The following is a 20,535-nucleotide window of genomic DNA, read 5'->3' on the forward strand; positions in this document are numbered from 1 at the left end:
GATGATTCTTGAACACAGCTACTTCATGAGTCTTGGCCGTGGCCCAAAGCACTCTGTCTTCCAGTATTACCACCGGATACATACATGCCACAGACACATAATTGGGTGAACCTTTTCAGATTGTGACTCAGCTTTGCTAAAGTCCCCAATTAGAGGTGTCCAGGGTTCTTAAGCACACTCTTATTGCCTTGGATCACAACTTTATTTCTTTCTTTTTCTTTCTCTCTTTTTTTTTCTTTTCTTCTTTTTTTTTTCGGTTTTTTTTCGCTTGCTTTCTGATGAGTGGATAATTTGTACGCTTTTTGGCATTGTTTTTAGTATGTTTTTAGTAGTTTTAGTTGAGTTCTTAGTATATTTTTATTAGTTTTTAGTTAAAATTCACTTTTTTGGACTTTACTATGAGTTTGTGTGTTTTTCTGTGATTTCAGGTATTTTCTGGCTGAAATTGAGGGACCTGAGCAAAAATCTGATCCAGAGACTCAAAAGGACTGCAGATGCTGTTGGATTCTGACCTCCCTGCACTCGAAGTGGATTTTCTGGAGCTACAGAAGCCCAATTGGCGCGCTCTCAACGGCGTTGGAAAGTAGACATCCTGGGCTTTCCAGCAATATATGATAGTCCATACTTTGCCCAAGATTTGATGGCCCAAACCGGCGTTCAAAGTCACCTCAAGAAATCCCAGCGTTAAACGCTGGAACTGGCACCCAAATGGGAGTTAAACGCCCAAACTGGCACTAAAGCTGGCGTTTAACTCCAAGAAGAGTCTCTACACGAAAATGCTTCAATGCTCAGCCCAAGCACACACCAAGTGGGCCCGGAAGTGGATTTTTATGTCATTTACTCATCTCTGTACACCCTAGGCTACTAGTTTTCTATAAGTAGGACCTTTTACTATTGTATTTTAACATCTAGAACATCTTGGTAGCTATCTTTGAGTTTTATGCTATCTTAGATCATTGGGAGGCTGGCCATTCGGCCATGCCTAGACCTTATGCTTATGTATTTTCAACGGTGGAGTTTCTACACACCATAGATTAAGGTGTGGAGCTCTGCTGTACCTCGAGTATTAATGCAATTACTATTGTTCTTCCATTCAATTCCGCTTGTTCTTTATCCAAGATATCACTTGTTCTTCAACATGATGAAGGTGATGATTGACGCCCATCACCATTCTCACCCATGAACAAGGTGACTGACAACCATTCTTGTTCTACAAGCATCTGAGGCTTAGTGAATATCTCTTGGATTCTTCGGAATCTTCGTGGTATAGGCAGGACCTGATGGCAGCATTCAAGAGAATCCGGAAGGTCTAACCTTGTCTGTGGTATTCTGAGTAGGATTCAATGATTGAATGACTGTGACGTGCTTCAAACCTGTAACCTACTGGGCGTTAGTGACAGACGCAAAAGAGTTATTCTATTCCGGTAGGGGAGGGAACCAAACCGGTGATTGGCAGCACTGTGACAGAGTGTGTGCATTAGCTTTCACTGCGCGGATGGGAGGTAGCTGCTGACAACAGTGAGACCCTACACGAGCTTGCCATGGAAAGGAGTAAGAAGGATTGGATGAAGACAGTAGGAAAGCAGAGAGACGGAAGGGAAGGCATCTTCATACACTTGTCTGAAGCTCTTACACCAATGATATACATAAGTATCTCTATCCTTATCTTTTATGTTATTTTCGTTCATCACCATATACATCTGAGTTTGCCTGACTAAGATTTACAAGATGACCATAGCTTGCTTCAATACTAACAATCTCCGTGGGATCGACCCTTACTCACGTAAGGTTTATTACTTGGACGACCCAGTGTACTTGCTGGTTAGTTGTGCGAAGTTGTGTAATGCCATGGTATTGAGCCACCAAGTTCTTGGAGCCATTACCGGGGATTATTTGAGTTGTGAAAAAGTATTGTTCACAATTTCGCGACACCAAGTTTTTGGCGCCGTTGCCGGGGATTGTTCAAGTTTTGAGCAAGCTTTTGGTAACATCAGTGCCAAGATCCGGCAACAACATCAAGTTTTTGGTGTTATTGCCCGGGATTGTTTAGGCTGGACAACTGACGGTTCATCTTGTTGCTTAGATTAGGTATTATTTTTTTCGAAATTCTTGAAGATGAATTCTAGAGTTTCATGATGATTTGTTGAAATCTGGCTGGCTGAGAAGCCATGTCTAATCTGATTGGACCGAGGTTTCAACTTATCACCACAAGAGCTTGTTGATTCTCATCAATTTTGCTCTTGGAGCAGTGATCTGCTAAGATTTGGCTGACCTTTGGTCATGTCTAGTGTTTTGGACCGAAGCTTTCTTTGAAAGCTTGGCTGGCTGTGAAGCCATGTCTAATTCCTGGACCGGAGTCTTAGACTAGCATTGCACTGATTCCTGGAATTCTCATTAAGAATTTTGATACCTTTTCCTACTTAATTTTCGAAAAACACAAAAAAATTACAAAATCAAAAAGACCAAAAATATTTGATGTTTCTTGCATAAGTTTAGTGTCTCATCCTAAGTTTGGTGTCAAATGCATGTTTTTGTTATAATTTTCGAATCCATGCATATATTTCTTTGTTTTGATCTTTGAATTCTATTGACTTGAAGTATTTTGTGTGTCTCATATGCATTCTCATATTGTTAGTGTCAGTAGTATACAAACTGCTAAGTTTGGTGTCTTGCATGCATTGTTAATTGATTCATTTTGCATTTTGATTATTAAAAAATCCAAAAATATTTTTAATTTGTGTCTTTTCAAGTCAATGATACAAAGAATTGAAGATTCAGAACATACTGCAGAGGAATTATACAGAAAAAGCTGAGCATTCAAAAATGCCCAGTGAAGAAGGCAGACTGGCGTTTAAACGCCAGCCAGGGCACCTGGTTGGGCGTTTAACGCCCAAAGAGGTAGCATTTTGGGCGTTAAACGCCAGAATGTATACCATTCTGGGCGTTTAACGCCAGGATGGTGCTAGGGGGAAGATTTTGTTTTCAAAATCAATTTTTTTAAGTTTTCAAAGTTTTCCAAAATCAAATCTTTTTCAAATCATATCTTTTCAATCAAATGTTTTCAAAATTAATTTCTTTCCTTTTTCAAAGATACTTACTAACAATTAATGATTTGATTGAAACATCACAAGATTGTTACCTTTTCTGTTGAGAAAGGTTTAAATGTTTCAAATCATATCTTTTCTTGTTAGGTAAGTCATTAATTTTTAAAATCAAATCTTTTTAAAATTGTTTTCAAATCATATCTTTTAAAATTGTTTTCAAATCATATCTTCTCAATCACATCTTTTTAAAACCATAACTTTTCAATTAAATCTTTTTAACCACATCTTTTTCAAATTAGTTTTCAATCAAATCTTTTTAATTTCTAATTTCAAAATCTTTTTCAAAAATCACTTGATTTCTTTTTCACTTTTAATTTTCGAAAATTATCAATCAAATTTTCAAAATGTTTTTAAAATCTCTTAATTGAATTTTCGAAAATTCTCTTCCCTCCTTCCCACATCCTTCTATTTATGGAGTACCACTCTTTCTAAATGCACAATTCGAACCTTATCTAATTAAAGTTCGAATTCATCTTCTCCTTCTTCTTTCTATTTCTCTTTTCCTCTGACATCTCAAGGAATCTCTATACTGTGACATAGAGGATTCCACACTTTCTGTTTCTCTTCTCTTTCATATGAGCAGGAGCAGAGACAAAGGCATTCTTGTTGAAGCTGACCCTGAACCTGAAAGGACCTTGAAGAGAAAACTAAGAGAAGCCAAAGCACAACTCTCTTTGGAGGACCTGACCGAATTCTTCAAAGAAGAAGAAGACATGGCAGCCGAAAACAACAATAATGCAAACAATGCAAGGAAGGTGCTTGGTGACTTTACTGCACCTACTCCTGATTTCTATGGAAGAAGCATCTCTATCCCTGCCATTGGAGCAAACAACTTTGAGCTTAAGCCTCAATTAGTTTCTCTAATGCAACAGAATTGCAAGTTTCATGGACTTCCAATGGAAGATCCTCATCAGTTTTTAGCTGAGTTCTTGCAAATCTGTGACACAGTCAAGACTAATGGGGTTAACCCTGAGGTCTACAGACTGATGCTATTCCCTTTTGCTGTAAGAGACAGAGCTAGAATATGGTTGGATTCTCAACCTAAAGAAAGCCTGGACTCTTGGGAAAAGCTAGCCAATGCCTTCTTGGCAAAGTTCTTTCCACCACAAAGATGGAGTAAGCTTAGAGTGGAAGTCCAAACCTTCAGACAGAAGGATGGAGAATCCCTCTATGAAGCTTGGGAAAGATACAAACAATTAATCAGAAAATGTCCCTCTGACATGCTTTCTGAATGGAGCATCATAGGTATTTTCTATGATGGTCTCTCTGAACTATCCAAGATGTCTTTGGATAGCTCGGCTGGAGGATCTCTTCATCTGAAGAAGACGCCTGCAGAAGCTCAAGAATTGATTGAAATGGTTGCAAATAACCAATTCATGTACACTTCTGAAAGGAATCCTGTGAACAATGGGACTAGTCAGAAGAAAGGAGTTCTTGAGATTGACACTCTGAATGCCATATTGGCTCAGAACAAGATATTGACTCAACAAGTCAATTTGATTTCTCAAAGTCTGTCTGGAATACAAAATGCACCAAACAGTACTAAGGATGCTTCATCTGAGGAAGAAGCTTATGATCCTGAGAACCCTTCCATGGAAGAGGTGAATTACCTAGGAGAACCCTATGGAAACACCTATAATTCTTCATGGAGAAATCACCCAAATCTCTCATGGAAGAATCAAGAGAGACCTCAACAAGGTTTCAATAACAATAATGGTGGAAGAAACAGGTTTAGCAATGGCAAGCCTTTTCCATCATCTTCTCAGCAACAGACAGAGAGTTCTAAGCAGAATACTTCTGACTTAGCAACAATGGTCTCTGATCTAATCAAAACCACTCAAAGTTTCATGACTGAAACTAGATCCTCCATTAGGAATTTGGAAGGACAAGTGGGTCAGCTGAGCAAGAAAATTACTGAACTTCCCCCAAGCACTCTCCCAAGTAACACTGAAAAAAATCCAAAAGGAGAGTGCAAAGCCATAAATATGGCCGAATTCTGGGAGGAAGAAGAGGCAGTGAACGCCACTGAGGAAGGCCTCACTGGACGTCCACTGGCCTCCAATGAGATCCCCAATGAGGAACCTTGGGAATCTGAGGCTCAAACTGAGACCATAGAGATTCCCTTGGACTTACTACTGCCTTTCATGAGCTCTGATGAGTATTCTTCCTCTGAAGAGGATGAGTATGTCACTGAAGAGCAAGTTGCTAAATACCTTGGAGCAATCATGAGGCTGAATGACAAGTTATTTGGAAATGAGACTTGGGAGGATGAACCCCCTTTGCTCACCAAAGAACTGGATAACTTGTCTAGGCAGCAATTGCCTCAAAAGAGGCAAGATCCTGGGAAGTTTTCTATACCTTGTACCATAGGCACCATGACCTTCAAGAAGGCCTTGTGTGACTTGGGGTCAAGTGTAAACCTCATGCCCCTCTCTGTAATGGAGAAATTAGGGATCTTTAAGGTGCAAGCTGCAAAAATCTCACTAGAGATGGCAGACAACTCAAGAAAACAAGCCTATGGACTTGTAGAGGATGTTCTGGTTAAGGTTGAAGACCATTACATTCCTACTGATTTCATAGTCCTAGAGACTGGGAAGTACATGGATGAATCCATCATCCTTGGCAGACCCTTCCTAGCCACAGCAAAGGCTGTGATTGATGTTGATAGAGGAGAGTTGATCATTCAAGTGAATGAAGAATCCTTGGTGTTTAAGGCCCAAGGATATCCCTCTGTCATCATGGAGAAGAAGCATGAAGAGCTTCTCTCAAAGCAGAGCCAAACAGAGCCCCCACAGTCAGACTCTAAGTTTGGTGTTGGGAGGCCACAATCAAACTCTAAGTTTGGTGTTGGGAAGTCCCAACACGGTTCTGAGCATCTCTGAGGCTCCATGAGAGTCCTCTGTCAAGCTAATGACAGTAAAGAAGCGCTTGTTGGGAGGCAACCCAATGTTTTATAATTAATTATTTTCTTTTGTTATTTTATCTTTTTTATAGGTTGATGATCATAAGAAGTCACAAAAACAATGAAAAAAGCAAAAACAGAATGAAAAACAGGAAGAGAAACAGCACACCCTGGAGGAAGATGCTGCTGGCGTTTAAACGCCAGTCAGCCTAGCTGTTGGGCGTTTAACGCCCAGTCTGGCACCATTCTGGGCGTTTAACGCCAGAAAGGGGCACCAGACTGGCGTTAAACGCCAGTAAAGGGCAAAAACCTGGCGTTAAACGCCAGGAATGGGCACCAGCCCGGCGTTTGACGCCAGAAAAGGCTCAAAACGTGGATTTTGATGCCATTTGGTGCAAGGATGCCTTTTCCTTGACACTACAGGATCTGTGGACCCCACAGGACCCTACCATCACTCTCTCTCTTCTTCCCCCATTCACCAATCACCTCAACACCTCTTCCCCAAAAACCCCTCACCTATCAAATCCCATCTTTCTCTTCACCACTCACATCCATCCTTCATAAAACCCCACCAACCTCACCCTTCAAATTCAAACCACTTTCCCTCCCAAACCCACCCTCAAATGGCCGAACCCTCATCCCCCTCTTTCCTATATAAACCCCTCTTTACCCCTTCATTTTCCACAACCTAAACACCCTTTCTTCCCTTCTTGGCCGAACACACTACCATCTCCCTCTTCCTCATTTCTTCTTCTTCTACTCTCTTCTTTCTTCTTTTGCTCGAGGACGAGCAAACATTTTAAGTTTGGTGTGGTAAAAGCGTTGCTTTTTCATAACCATTTATGGCATCCAAGGCCGGAGAAACCTCTAGAAAGAGGAAAGGGAAGGCAAAGGCTTCCACCTCCGAGTCATGGGAGATGGATAGATTCCTCTCAAGGGTGCATCAAGTCCACTTCTATGAAGTTGTGGCCTTGAAGAAGGTGATCCCCGAAGTCCCCTTTTCACTCAAAAAGGGTGAATATCCGGAGATCCGCCATGAGATCCGAAGAAGAGGTTGGGAAGTACTTACCAACCCCATTCAACAAGTCGGAATCTTGATGGTTCAAGAGTTCTATGCCAATGCATGGATCACCAAGAACCATGACCAAAGTGTGAACCCGGATCCAAAGAATTATCTTACTATGGTTCGGGGGAAATACTTGGATTTTAGTCCGGAAAGTGTGAGGGTGGCGTTCAACTTGCCTATGATGCAAGGAGATGAGCATCCTTACACTAGAAGGGTCAACTTTGATCAAAGGTTGGACCAAGTCCTCACAGTCATATGTGAAGAGGGCGCACAATGGAAGCAAGATTCAAGAGGAAAGCCGGTCCAATTGAGAAGGCATGACCTCAAACCCGTGGCTAGAGGATGGTTAGAGTTCATACAACGCTCAATCATTCCCACTAGCAACCGGTCCGAAGTTACCATAGACCGGGCCATCATGATTCATAGCATCATGATTGGAGAAGAAATAGAGGTTCATGAGGTTATAGCCCAAGAACTCTATAGGGTGGCGGACAAGACCTCTACCTTGGCAAGGTTAGCCTTTCCTCACCTCATTTGTCACCTCTGTTATTCAGTGGGAGTAGACATAGAGGGAGACATCACCATTGATGAGGACAAGCCCATCACTAAGAAAAGGATGGAGTACACAAGAGATCCCACTCATCATGAGATCCCTGAGATTCCTCAAGGGATGAATTTTCCTCCACAAGACTATTGGGGGTAACTAAACACCTCCCTAGGAGAGTTGAGTTCCAATATGGGACAACTAAGGGTGGAGCACCAAGAACACTCCATTCTCCTCCATGAAATTAGAGAAGAACAAAGAATCATGAGAGAGGAGCAACAAAGGCAAGGAAGAGACATTGAGGAGCTCAAGCACTCCATAGGACCTTCAAAAGCAAGGAAGAGCCACCATCACTGAGGTGGACCCATTCCTTGATTTCCTTGTTCTTTATTCTCATGTTTTTCGATTTTTATGCTTTATGTTATCCATGCTTGTGTCTTATGATCATTAGTGTCTTAGTGTCTATGCCTTAAAGTTATGAATGTCCTATGAATCCATCACCTTTCTTGAATAAAAATGTGCCTAATTGAAAAAGGAAGAATTGCATGAATTTTGAATTTTATAATAGTTTAATTAGTTTGATGTGGTGGCAATATTTTTGTTCTCTGAATGTATGCTTAAACAGTGCATATGTATCTTGAATTTGTGGTTCATGAATGTTGGCTCTTGAAAGAATGATGAAAAAGGAGACATGTTATTGAGGATCTGAAAAATCAATAAAATTATTCTTGAAGCAAGAAAAAGCATTGCTATTCAAAAAAAAAAAAACCGAAAAAAAAAAGAGAAAGAAAATGAAAAAAAATAATAATAATAAGAGTTGTGATCCAAGGCAAATAAGAGTGTGCTTAAGAACCCTGGACACCTCTAATTGGGGACTTTAGCAAAGCTAAGTCACAATCTGAAAAGGTTCACCCAATTATGTGTCTGTGGCATGTATGTATCCGGTGGTAATACTGGAAAGACAGAGTGCTTTGGGCCACAGCCAAGACTCAATAAATAGCTATGTTCAAGAATCATCATACTTTACTAGGAGAATCATTAACACTATTTGGATTCTAAGTTCCTAAAGAAGCCAACCATTCTGAATTTCAAAGGATAGATTGAGATGCCAAAACTGTTCAGAGGCAAAAAGTTAAAAGCCCCGCTCATCTAATTAATACTGATCTTCACAGATGTTTTTGGAATTCATTGCATATTCTCTTCCTTTTATCTTATTTGATTTTCAGTTGCTTGGGGACAAGCAACAATTTAAGTTTGGTGTTGTGATGAGCGGATAATTTGTACGCTTTTTGGCATTGTTTTTAGTATGTTTTTAGTAGTTTTAGTTGAGTTCTTAGTATATTTTTATTAGTTTTTAGTTAAAATTCACTTTTCTGGACTTTACTATGAGTTTGTGTGTTTTTCTGTGATTTCAGGTATTTTCTGGCTGAAATTGAGGGACCTGAGCAAAAATCTGATCCAGAGACTCAAAAGGACTACAGATGCTGTTGGATTCTGACCTCACTGCACTCGAAGTGGATTTTCTGGAGCTACAGAAGCCCAATTGGCGCGCTCTCAACGGCGTTGGAAAGTAGACATCCTGGGCTTTCCAGCAATATATGATAGTCCATACTTTGCCCAAGATTTGATGGTCCAAACCGGCGTTCAAAGTCACCTCAAGAAATCCCAGCGTTAAACGCTGGAACTGGCACCCAAATGGGAGTTAAACGCCCAAACTGGCACTAAAGCTGGCGTTTAACTCCAAGAAGAGTCTCTACACGAAAATGCTTCAATGCTCAGCCCAAGCACACACCAAGTGGGCCCGGAAGTGGATTTTTATGTCATTTACTCATCTCTGTACACCCTAGGCTACTAGTTTTCTATAAGTAGGACCTTTTACTATTGTATTTTAACATCTAGAACATCTTGGTAGCTATCTTTGAGTTTTATGCTATCTTAGATCATTGGGAGGCTGGCCATTCGGCCATGCCTAGACCTTATGCTTATGTATTTTCAACGGTGGAGTTTCTACACACCATAGATTAAGGTGTGGAGCTCTGCTGTACCTCGAGTATTAATGCAATTACTATTGTTCTTCCATTCAATTCCGCTTGTTCTTTATCCAAGATATCACTTGTTCTTCAACATGATGAAGGTGATGATTGACGCCCATCACCATTCTCACCCATGAACAAGGTGACTGACAACCATTCTTGTTCTACAAGCATCTGAGGCTTAGTGAATATCTCTTGGATTCTTCGGAATCTTCGTGGTATAGGCAGGACCTGATGGCAGCATTCAAGAGAATCCGGAAGGTCTAACCTTGTCTGTGGTATTCTGAGTAGGATTCAATGATTGAATGACTGTGACGTGCTTCAAACCTGTAACCTACTGGGCGTTAGTGACAGACGCAAAAGAGTTATTCTATTCCGGTAGGGGAGGGAACCAAACCGGTGATTGGCAGCACTGTGACAGAGTGTGTGCATTAGCTTTCACTGCGCGGATGGGAGGTAGCTGCTGACAACAGTGAGACCCTACACGAGCTTGCCATGGAAAGGAGTAAGAAGGATTGGATGAAGACAGTAGGAAAGCAGAGAGACGGAAGGGAAGGCATCTTCATACACTTGTCTGAAGCTCTTACACCAATGATATACATAAGTATCTCTATCCTTATCTTTTATGTTATTTTCGTTCATCACCATATACATCTGAGTTTGCCTGACTAAGATTTACAAGATGACCATAGCTTGCTTCAATACTAACAATCTCCGTGGGATCGACCCTTACTCACGTAAGGTTTATTACTTGGACGACCCAGTGCACTTGCTGGTTAGTTGTGCGAAGTTGTGTAATGCCATGGTATTGAGCCACCAAGTTCTTGGAGCCATTACCGGGGATTATTTGAGTTGTGAAAAAGTATTGTTCACAATTTCGCGACACCACTTTCTTCTCTTTTTTTTTTTGTATTCACTGCTTTTTCTTGCTTCAAGAATCATTTTTATGATTTTTCAGATCCTCAGTAACATGTCTCCTTTTTCATCATTCTTTCAAGAGCCAACATTCATGAACCACAAATTCAAAAGACATATGCACTGTTCAAGCATACATTCAGAGAAAAAGTGTTGCCACCACATCAAAATAATTAAACTGCTATAAAATTCAAAATTCATGCAATTCTATTCTTTTTCAATTAAGAACATTTGTTTAAGAAAGGTGATGGATTCATAGGACACTCATAACTTTAAGGCATAGACACTAATGATCATAAGACACAAACATAGATAAACATAAGCAGTAAAATTCGAAAAACAAGAAAATAAAGAACAAGGAGATTAAAGAACGGGTCCACCTTAGTGATGGCGGCTTGTTCTTCCTCTTGAAGGTCTTATGGAGTGCTTGAGCTCCTCAATGTCTCTTCCTTGTCTTTGTTGCTCCTCTCTCATGATTCTTTGATCTTCTCTAATTTCATGGAGGAGAATGGAATGTTCTTGGTGCTCCACCCTTAGTTGTCCCATGTTGGAACTCAATTCTCCTAGGGAGGTGTTTAGTTGTTCCCAATAGTCTTGTGGAGGAAAGTGCATCCCTTGAGGTATCTCAGGGATCTCATGATGAGAAGGTGATGTTGTGGAAAACGATCCAACACAAAACTCACCGGCAAGTGTACCGGGTCGCATCAAGTAATAATAACTCACATGAGTGAGGTCGATCCCACAGGGATTGAAGGATTGAGCAATTTTAGTTTAGTGGGTGATTTAGTCAAGCGAATCAAGTTTTGATTGAGTGAGTTGTGTTTAACAAGAATTAAATGACAGTAAATGTAAAGGGGGAGGGGAAAAGTGCAGTAAATTGAAGAACAGAATTGTAAAATTGCAGAATCTTAAAGAGCAAGAAAGTAAATGACTGAAACTTAAAGTGCAAGAAACTTAAATTGCAGTAACTTAAATGGTAAGAAAGGTAAATGGCTTGAATATAAAAGGGAATTGAGGAATGGGATTGCAAGATCTAAACAAAGAAGAAGTAAATTGCAGCAATTGATTGTGCAGAATTTAAATCAGAAGCAAATAGCATTCAAACAGAAAGAAAATAAAATGCAGCAAAGGTTCACAGAAGAACCAAGAGTGAATTATGATCTCAGGATCCCAAGGGCTTAGGTAGCAGAGCCTAAAACCCAATTTCCTTCCCAGATCTGAATTAACTAAGTAATTGACAAAAAATTAAAGAAGAAGCAATAGAAGAACAGAAATAGAATTGAATTATGCAGAAAACAAAGTGAAAAGAGTTTGAATGGGAATTGGGACAGAATTTCCCCAATTTCACACACCCAAAACTCAAAAACAGAAGCGTAGAATTGCCCAAGTAAGAATGAGGAAGGAGATCAGTCAATTCTCCCTTAATCCTCTTAGTGCTCGGTCAATTCTCTCAAGAACAATTGCAAGAGAGCCAAAGCTCCAAAGGAAGGTGAAAGTAAAAATTCAAAAGCCAAGGTAAAAGTAAAAATTCAAAAGTGAGCATAAAGGTCCTAATTACATCAAACTAACTCCTATTTATACACTTTCTATTCTTGGATTTTGGGATTTGGATGGGCTTTTGATTTGGTGAAGAAATGAATTAAAATGGGATTTTAGTTTGAATTTTCGGCCCATGAAAATCACTCCCAGGAGGCTGCCCTGCCCTTGTGGAGGGCAGGGCAGAAATTTGGTGCATGGTGCATGAGGTTGGTGCGGCCTTAGTGCGTGTTGATGCGAGTTGGTGCGGCCCTGGTTGAGGATTGGCGCGGCGTGGTGCGCAAGGATGCTGCCCTGCCCGCGCCAAGGGCAGGACAGGAAGAGTTTGATGCGCCAGAATTGTGGAGTGCGCACGTTGGTGCTGCCAGGTACGAGGAGCGCTGCCCTGCCCGCGCCAAGGGCAGGGCAAAAAATTTGTGGTGCGCCAGGGACGAGGAGCGTTGCGCGCCAGATGCTGCCAGGGTCGAAATTGGTGCGCCAAATTTGTTGCTTGGTGCGCCAAATTCTTGTGCCATCCAAATGCTGCCCTGCCCGCGCCAAGGGCAGGACAGAGTTGCTACTTCCACGCCCCAAGTTCGAGTCACGGAGGAGGCAAACACGCTACATTTTTTCTTGGCTTCTTGGCACGGCACTCATCTTTAAGTCTTGGCTTCCTCATGGTTCCTTGTTCGAACCTTGTAGCATGCACGGGTGATATTTTCCTTTGAATTTCTTTCCTTATGGAGCCCGATTCTGCCCTCCACAAGGGCAGGGCAGAGTTTGCTTTCTCTTGGTCCCAAGGCACCATTTTGTGCTCTGCCCTTGTAGTGGGCAGGGCAGAGTTGCCTATTCTTGTTCGGTTCTCTATGTTGCTCTCCTAGAGGGCAGTCTGCCCTTGTGGATGGCAATGTTGCTTCCCCCATTTTATACGGCATGCTTCTTCTCTTTGGCCACGCTTTCCTTTTCTTGTGTTACGCTTCTTAGGCCACGCTTTTCATTTTCTTTTCTTTTCTTCACCTACAATAAACCAAAACAACCACTCAAAGTATCACTAAATTCAAGAGGCTTATAAATCAATTAAAATGCAATTAAAATTAGCTTAAACCTCATGATTTAACATTAATTTCATAGTGGTTGCTTGATTTAGAGAAGTTATGCATTTTCAATCCAAATCACTTACTTAGGATGCAAGAAAGTGCATAAATGCTAACAAAACAAGTGAAATTAGCTTGAAAAATGGGTATATGATGACTTGTCATCACAACACCAAACTTAAACCTTGCTTGTCCCCAAGCAAGCATCAAAACTAAGAGTAAATGGAATGAATAAGAAAAGGATACTTATCCTTATTATGCAGATAGCAGAACTTGATCTATGGGGCATTTATGCAGACAATGACAACTCATTTATTGTTGCTGCTGCATAATACACATGTTGCATCAAAGGTTTGCTAAACTTGCTGTTATAAGACTCACCTTTTGATTACTCCCTTGCTAACTCTTCTTGGCTTATAATGCTTTAACAAGCTTATTATTCTTTTAGAGGTTGGTGTCAAATGCTGCAGCATAGCCTTTGGCTTTATTTTCTTTTCTTCTGCTCAACATCTTTCCACCACAGACACTTGGCTCACTAATTCTTCCTAGGATCATTGATGCCCAGCATCTCTTTGGATCACTAAGTGCTTTGTATCTAAGTTGCTCTTTATTGTGGATTTTCAATTGGCCATCCCAAATCAGTTGATCTAAGTGACCGGGTTTTAAAATACCCCTTAGAATTTACTCATCCAAGCAGATCTTAGTACAAGAACACCACAGGCATTTGTCCTAAGGTTCAAGCCATTGGTGTCCAACCTTTATTCTTTGTTTTTCTTGCCATTTTGGCTTTTTCTTTCCCTTTTTCTTTCTGTTTTTGTTACCAAGGGTTGTTTCATTCTTAATAAGAATCTTTGTAACAGCAAGCTAACTCACAATTGAATGAGAATGATATTATGCAACACTTATTTCATGAGTTATGCATTTAATCAAACACATATACCACCACCAACTTCCATTCATACTTATGCAACATTGGATATTTTTACTTTTCAATTCAAACCAAACTCTTTTATTCAAGCATATGGGAAACAAAACAAAATTTAAACTAAGTGATGGATACAAGCATTATGCAGACTTATCATTTTTAGCAAACAATTTCACTTGCAACTAGATAAACACTTAAGCAAGGCATACAATGGTTTCCATGTTCGAAACAACACACAGCAGCAAAGGTTAAGTAGATACAACCTTTGAAGTTGCAGCCCTTTTGATTTTTCTCCTTCTGTTGTGTTCCCTTTGAGTTGCATAGTGTCTTCAATTGTTGATTCATGTCCTGCATAATCCTCAAAGTTGCTTGCTTCTCAAGCCCTTAATTATATGGTTAGTTTGTATGAACTGAGTGTGGTTTCAGGATTTGTTTTGGTGTGTGAACACCAAACTTAATTGTTTTGCCACTGTCTCAGATGTACCAAGTTAACCATATTTGAAACCATGTATCCTTGCTAAAGGTTAATGAGATAAAAGCTAGAAAACAATTCAACAGTTGAATAATGTATTTGATTGCTTGGAGCTAGAATCATGCAAGAGGTGAGAATGTATTAAATGATATTTTTGGTGGAACACCAAACTTAGAAGTTTTCATTCTCCCTCAAATTGTTTTGGTGTGCAACACCAAACTTAGCTCCTTGCAATGCACAACAATTACTCAACATTTTTTTTTTATTGAAAAGCTATGAAAAGAAACTACCTCAGGTTGGGTTGCCTCCCAACAAGCGCTCTTTTATTGTCATTAGCTTGACATCTTTATTTTTGCTTCAAGAGGGACTCAGGTTCTGGACCTCCTTTTCTTTGTTCCATTGCGCACCTAGGTACAGCTTTGCTCTATGACCATTTGTTGTAAATTGACTCTTTGTTGCTTCATCTAGCAACTCAATACTCCCATAAGGAAAAACCTTAGTCACCAAGTATGGACCAGTCCATTTAGACTTAAGCTTGCCAGGGAATATCTTGAGTCGTGAATTATACAAGAGTACTTGTTGTCCTGGTTTGAACTCTTTCTTCAAAATCTTCCTGTCATGCCATCTCTTAGCTTTCTCCTTGTATATCTTGGTATTTTCATAGGCTTCTAGCCTAAACTCATCTAGCTCATTCAGCTGCAACAATCTTTTCTCTCCTGCTGCTTCAGAATCCAAATTTAGAAGTTTAGTGGCCCAAAAGGCTTTGTGCTCAAGCTCTACAGGGAGGTGACAAGATTTGCCATATAGTAGTTGGAATGGAGACTTCCCAATAGGAGTTTTAAAAGCTGTTCTGTATGCCCAAAGTGCATCTTCCAACTTCCTAGCCCAATCCTTTCTTGTGCTACCAACTGTTTTTTCTAGGATCTTCTTTAGTTCCCTGTTTGCTAATTCTGCTTGACCATTAGTTTGGGGATGATATGGTGTGGCTACCTTGTGAATAACTCCATATTTGTGGAGAAGTTTTTCCATTTGTCTATTACAAAAATGGCCACCACCATCGCTGATGAGACCCTTGGGTACTCCATATCTAGTAAAGATGTGCTTCTTCAAGAATTGAAGAACAACTTGTGCATCACAGGTGGTTGTGGCTATGGCTTCCACCCATTTTGAAACATACTCTACTGCTACCAAGATCTATCTGAATGAATAAGAAGGGGGAAAGGGTCCCATGAAATCAATGCCCCATAGATCAAACAATTCTACTTCCAAAATAAAGTTCGGTGGCATCTCATTCCTTTTTGTTAGTCCTCCTGCTCTTTGGCATTCATTACATTGATGGACAAATTCCCTGGCATCTTTGAAGATGGTTGGCCAATAGAAACCACTTTGTAGAATCTTTGCTGCTGTTCTTTCTGGACCAAAGTGTCCACCATAAGCTGAGCCATGGCAATGCCATAATATATCTTTTGTTTCACTTTCAGGAATACATCTCCTGATTATTCCATCAGAGCACCTTCTGAACAGATAGGGTTCATCCCACAAGAACTTTCTTGCTTCATTGATTAGTTTTCTCACTTGTTGCTTAGTGAATTCTTGTGGTATCTTTCTCCCTACTTTGTAGTTTGCTATATCAGCGAACCATGGTGTTTGTTGGATTTGCATGAGATGTTCATCTGGGAAGCTTTCATTCACAGGTGATGAGGCCGTTTGAATTGTTTCTGGTGGCAGCCTTGACAAATGATCAGCAACTAGATTCTCAGTGCCTTTCCTGTCCCTGACCTCAATGTCAAATTCTTGTAAGAGTAGAATCCATCTGATAAGTCTTGGTTTAGCATCCTGCTTTGACATCAAATACTTGAGAGCAGCATGATCAGTATAAACCACAATTTTAGATCCTATCAAGTATGATCTAAACTTATCAAATGCATAGACTACAGCTAACAATTCCTTCTCTGTTGTGGTGTAATTTTTTTGAGCTTCATTTAACACTTTGCTTGCATAATATATAACATGATGCAAGTTTCCCTTCTTCTGTCCAAGTACAGCACCAATTGCAATTTCACTTGCATCACACATGAGTTCAAATGGTAAGTTCCAATCCGGGGGTGTGATAATTGGTGCTGTTGTGAGTTTATATTTTAAAGTTTCAAAAGCATGCTGGCAATTCTTATCAAAAACAAAAGGTTGATCAATCATCAAAAGGTTACTCAAAGGTTTGGCTATTTTAGAAAAATCTTTGATGAACCTTCTATAAAATCCTGCATGCCCCAAGAAACTTCTAACAGATTTCACATTAGTTGGTGGAGGGAGTTTTTCTATTATTTCCACTTTTGCCTTGTCAACCTCTATTCCTCTTCTTGAAACTTTATGACCAAGAACAATCCCCTCAGGTACCATGAAATGGCACTTCTCCCAATTCAAAACCAAATTAGTTTCTTGGCACCGTTTCAAAACAAGAGTTAGATGGTTTAAGCAAGTATTGAAATTATCACCAAAACAGAGAAGTCATCCATGAAAACCTCTAAAAATTTTTCAACCATATCTGAGAAAATGGAAAGCATACACCTTTGAAAAGTGGCTGGGGCATTGCATAGTCCGAATGGCATTCTTCTATAGGCAAAAACTCCAACTGGGCATGTGAATGAAGTCTTTTCTTGGTCTTTTGGATCCACCACTATCTGATTATACCCAGAATAGCCATCCAAGAAGCAATAATAAGCATGGCCAGCCAACCTTTCAAGCATTTGATCAATGAAAGGAAGTGGGAAGTGATCCTTGCGTGTGGCATCATTCAACCTTCTATAGTCAATGCACATCCTCCACCCTGTCACCGTTCTGGTGGGAATGAGTTCATTTTTCTCATTAATAATGACTGTCATCCCTCCTTTCTTTGGTACCACTTGGACTGGGCTTATCCATGAGCTATCGGAAATAGGATATATGATTCCTGCATTCCATAACTTCATCACTTCCTTCTGGACAACTTCCTTCATTGCAGGGTTTAGTCTTCTCTGAGGTTGAATTACTGCTTTGGAATTGTCCTCCAAAAGAATCTTATGCATGCATACTGTAGGGCTGATGCCTTTCAAGTAATCAATGGTCCACCCCAAGGCATCCTTGTGGGCTCTGAGAACATCAAGAAGTTCTCCTTCTTCTTTCTTTGTCAAGGATGAATTGATGATCACCGGGAGGCTTTCTGAAGTCCCAAGAAATGCATATTTGAGATGAGAAGGTAATGGCTTCAGTTCTTGCTTTTGCACCTCTTCTTTCTTGCTTGGTTCCACTTCTTTGTTTATGAAAGCCTCAGCCACATGTTCCTCTATTGTTTCTTGATTATCTCCTTCTTGCTCATGCTGATCAATGTCTAGTATCTCTTCCACCAAGCTCTCTATCATGTCCACCCTCAAATGATCTTCCTTCTCTGGAGGGTGTTGCATTGACTTAAAAACATTGATGATCATTTGCTCATTGTGTACTCTGAAAATCATTTCTCCTTTTTCCACATCAATAATGGCTCTTGCAGTTGCTAGAAATGGTCTGCCCAAGATGATTGAATTGTTGCCTTCCTCATCGGTATCTAGGATTACAAAATCTGCAGGGAAGATAAACTCTCCAACCTTTACTAGCAAATTTTCCACAATTCCATTTGGTATCTTGATTGATCTGTCTGCCATGACTAGTGACATCTTGGTGGGTTTGAGTTCTTCTATGGCCAACTTCTTCATCATGGACAAAGGCATTAAGTTGATACTAGCTCCTAGATCACAAAGAGCTTTATCCAAGGATAGTTTGCCTATAGTGCATGACACTACAAAACTCCCTGGATCCTTGAGTTTTGGTGGGATTCCCTTTTGGAGCACGGCACTACATTCCTCACTGAGCATCACCGTTTCCTTCTCATTCCAATCTCTTTTCTTGTTAATGAGCTCCTTTAGAAACTTAGCATACAGGGGCATTTGCTCCAAAGCCTCTGCCAAAGGTATGTTGATTTCCAACTTCTTGAAAGTCTCAAGAAATTTGTGGAAGTGCTGGTCCTTTGTTTCCTTGTGAAATCTCTGTGGATAAGGTAGTGGTGGTGTTGAGCTCTTCTCCACTTGATGCTGTTTTGGAATTTGTTCTTCCATGATTTTCTTTCCTTTCTTCAAATTCTGTGGCTTGTTGTCTTCCTCTGTGAGTTGTTTTGGAGCACTCTTACTTATTGTGTCTTTGTTGATGGCTTCATCATTCTTTGTTGGATCAGTGTCATTCTCCATAAGCTTCTTTGTTGCTCCTTGGTTACCATCTGTTAACACTCTTCCACTTCTCAGTTGCACAACCTTGCATTCTTCCTTTGGGTTGGGAATGGTGTCACTAGGTAGTGAACTTGATGGTTTGTCAACAGAGATCTTCTTAGAGATTTGTCCAATCTGCCTCTCTAGGTTCTTCATGGAGGCTTCTTGATTCTTGGTTGTCATTTCTTGGTTTTTCATCAGTTTCTCCATGAGCAGCTCTAGATTGGTGATTCTCTGTGAGTCTTGTGAGATGGGTTGATTTTGGGGTGTTGATGGGTGATGATAAGTGTTTTGGTTAGTTGGTTGGTTATTGGGTGGGTATTGGTTAGAATTTGGGTAGTTGTTTTGTGGTTTTCTGTATGAGTTTTGGTTAGTGTTTGGCTGGGGATTATGGCTTGTGTTTTTCCAATTGTTCTGGCCTGTGTTTCTTTGCCATGGTTGTTGGTTTTGGTTATGGTTGTCTCCCCATCTGAGGTTGGGATGGTTCTTCCAAGATGGATTGTAGGTATCACCATAGACTTCATTTGTTCCAGGATTTTGGTTGTGCATGTATTGGACTTGCTCTTGTTGTTGCTCTTCTTGAGTTTCTTCACTTTGCACCCAAGTGGTTGGAGGTTGGCTTGTGGTGCTCACTGCTGCCACTTGCAAGCCATCAATTCTCTTAGCCATTTGCTCAAATTGTTGTTGAATCTGCTGCTGCATCATCTTGTTTTGAGCTAAGATTGAATTAACTCCTTCCAACTCCATTACTCCTCTTCTTTGTGATGGTTGGCGTTGTCTTTGATGAGCAAAGAAATATTGGTTGTTGGCCACCATCTCAATAAGGTTTTGAGCTTCCTCTGTGGTCTTCATGAGTTGCAAGGATCCTCCTGCAGAATGATCAAGAGCCTCTTGAGCTTTAAGAGTGAGTCCTTCATAGAAGTTTTGCAACTTATCCCATTCAGTAAACATTTCTGGGGGACATTTCCTCAATAGAGCCTTATATCTTTCCCATGCTTCATATAAGTTCTCGGCCTCCATTTGAGTGAATGTTTGAACCTCTGTCTTCAACCTTAGGACTCTTTGAGGGGGGTAGAATTTGGCAAGGAACTTGCTCACCAAGTCATCCCAAGTGTTGATGCTTTCTTTTGGAAAGGTTTCTAGCCATTGAGTGGCTTTATCTCTGAGAGAGAATGGGAAGAGTAGCAACTTGTAGCTATCAGGGGGCACACCATTTGTTTTCACTGTGTCACAGATTCTCAAGAAAGTAGACAAATGTTGGTTTGGATCCTCCAAAGGCCCTCCTCCAAAAGAACAATTGTTTTGCACCAGAGTGATGAGTTGTGGCTTGAGTTCAAAGTTGTTTGCATTGACATTGGGAGGAAGAATGCTACTCCCACAATGCTTGGCATTTGCAAATGTGTATGAAGCCAAGACTCTTCTCTGATGTTGATTATTATTGGCTCCTCCTTCAGGTTGATTGGTATCTCCTTCCATGTCTTGGAATTCCTCCTCAGATTCTTCTTCTCCAACAATGTTCTTCCCTCTTTCAGCTCTTCTTATTCTCCGAAGAGTTCTTTGATCAATTTCAGAGATGATGGGGGAAGATCTTCCTATACCTGACATGCAAACACACAACAATAAACACACAGACCCAGAAAATTGACAAAACTTCAATCTATTGCTAGAAAGAGGTTTTAGTTAGTTTAAGCAAA

The 20,535-nt window shown here is 40.4% G+C and overlaps 1 non-coding gene across 1 annotated transcript; it reads right to left on the reverse strand.

Moving 5' to 3' along the window:
* Positions 1 to 4,222: 4,222 nt before the first annotated feature.
* On the reverse strand, positions 4,223 to 4,330 carry LOC130963768 (small nucleolar RNA R71). Its single transcript, XR_009079888.1, has one exon. It is a non-coding gene; the product is annotated as a small nucleolar RNA R71 (small nucleolar RNA).
* Positions 4,331 to 20,535: the final 16,205 nt, after the last annotated feature.

Source organism: Arachis stenosperma, chromosome 2 (assembly GCF_014773155.1).
Source record: "Arachis stenosperma cultivar V10309 chromosome 2, arast.V10309.gnm1.PFL2, whole genome shotgun sequence".
Classification (NCBI taxonomy): domain Eukaryota; kingdom Viridiplantae; phylum Streptophyta; class Magnoliopsida; order Fabales; family Fabaceae; genus Arachis; species Arachis stenosperma.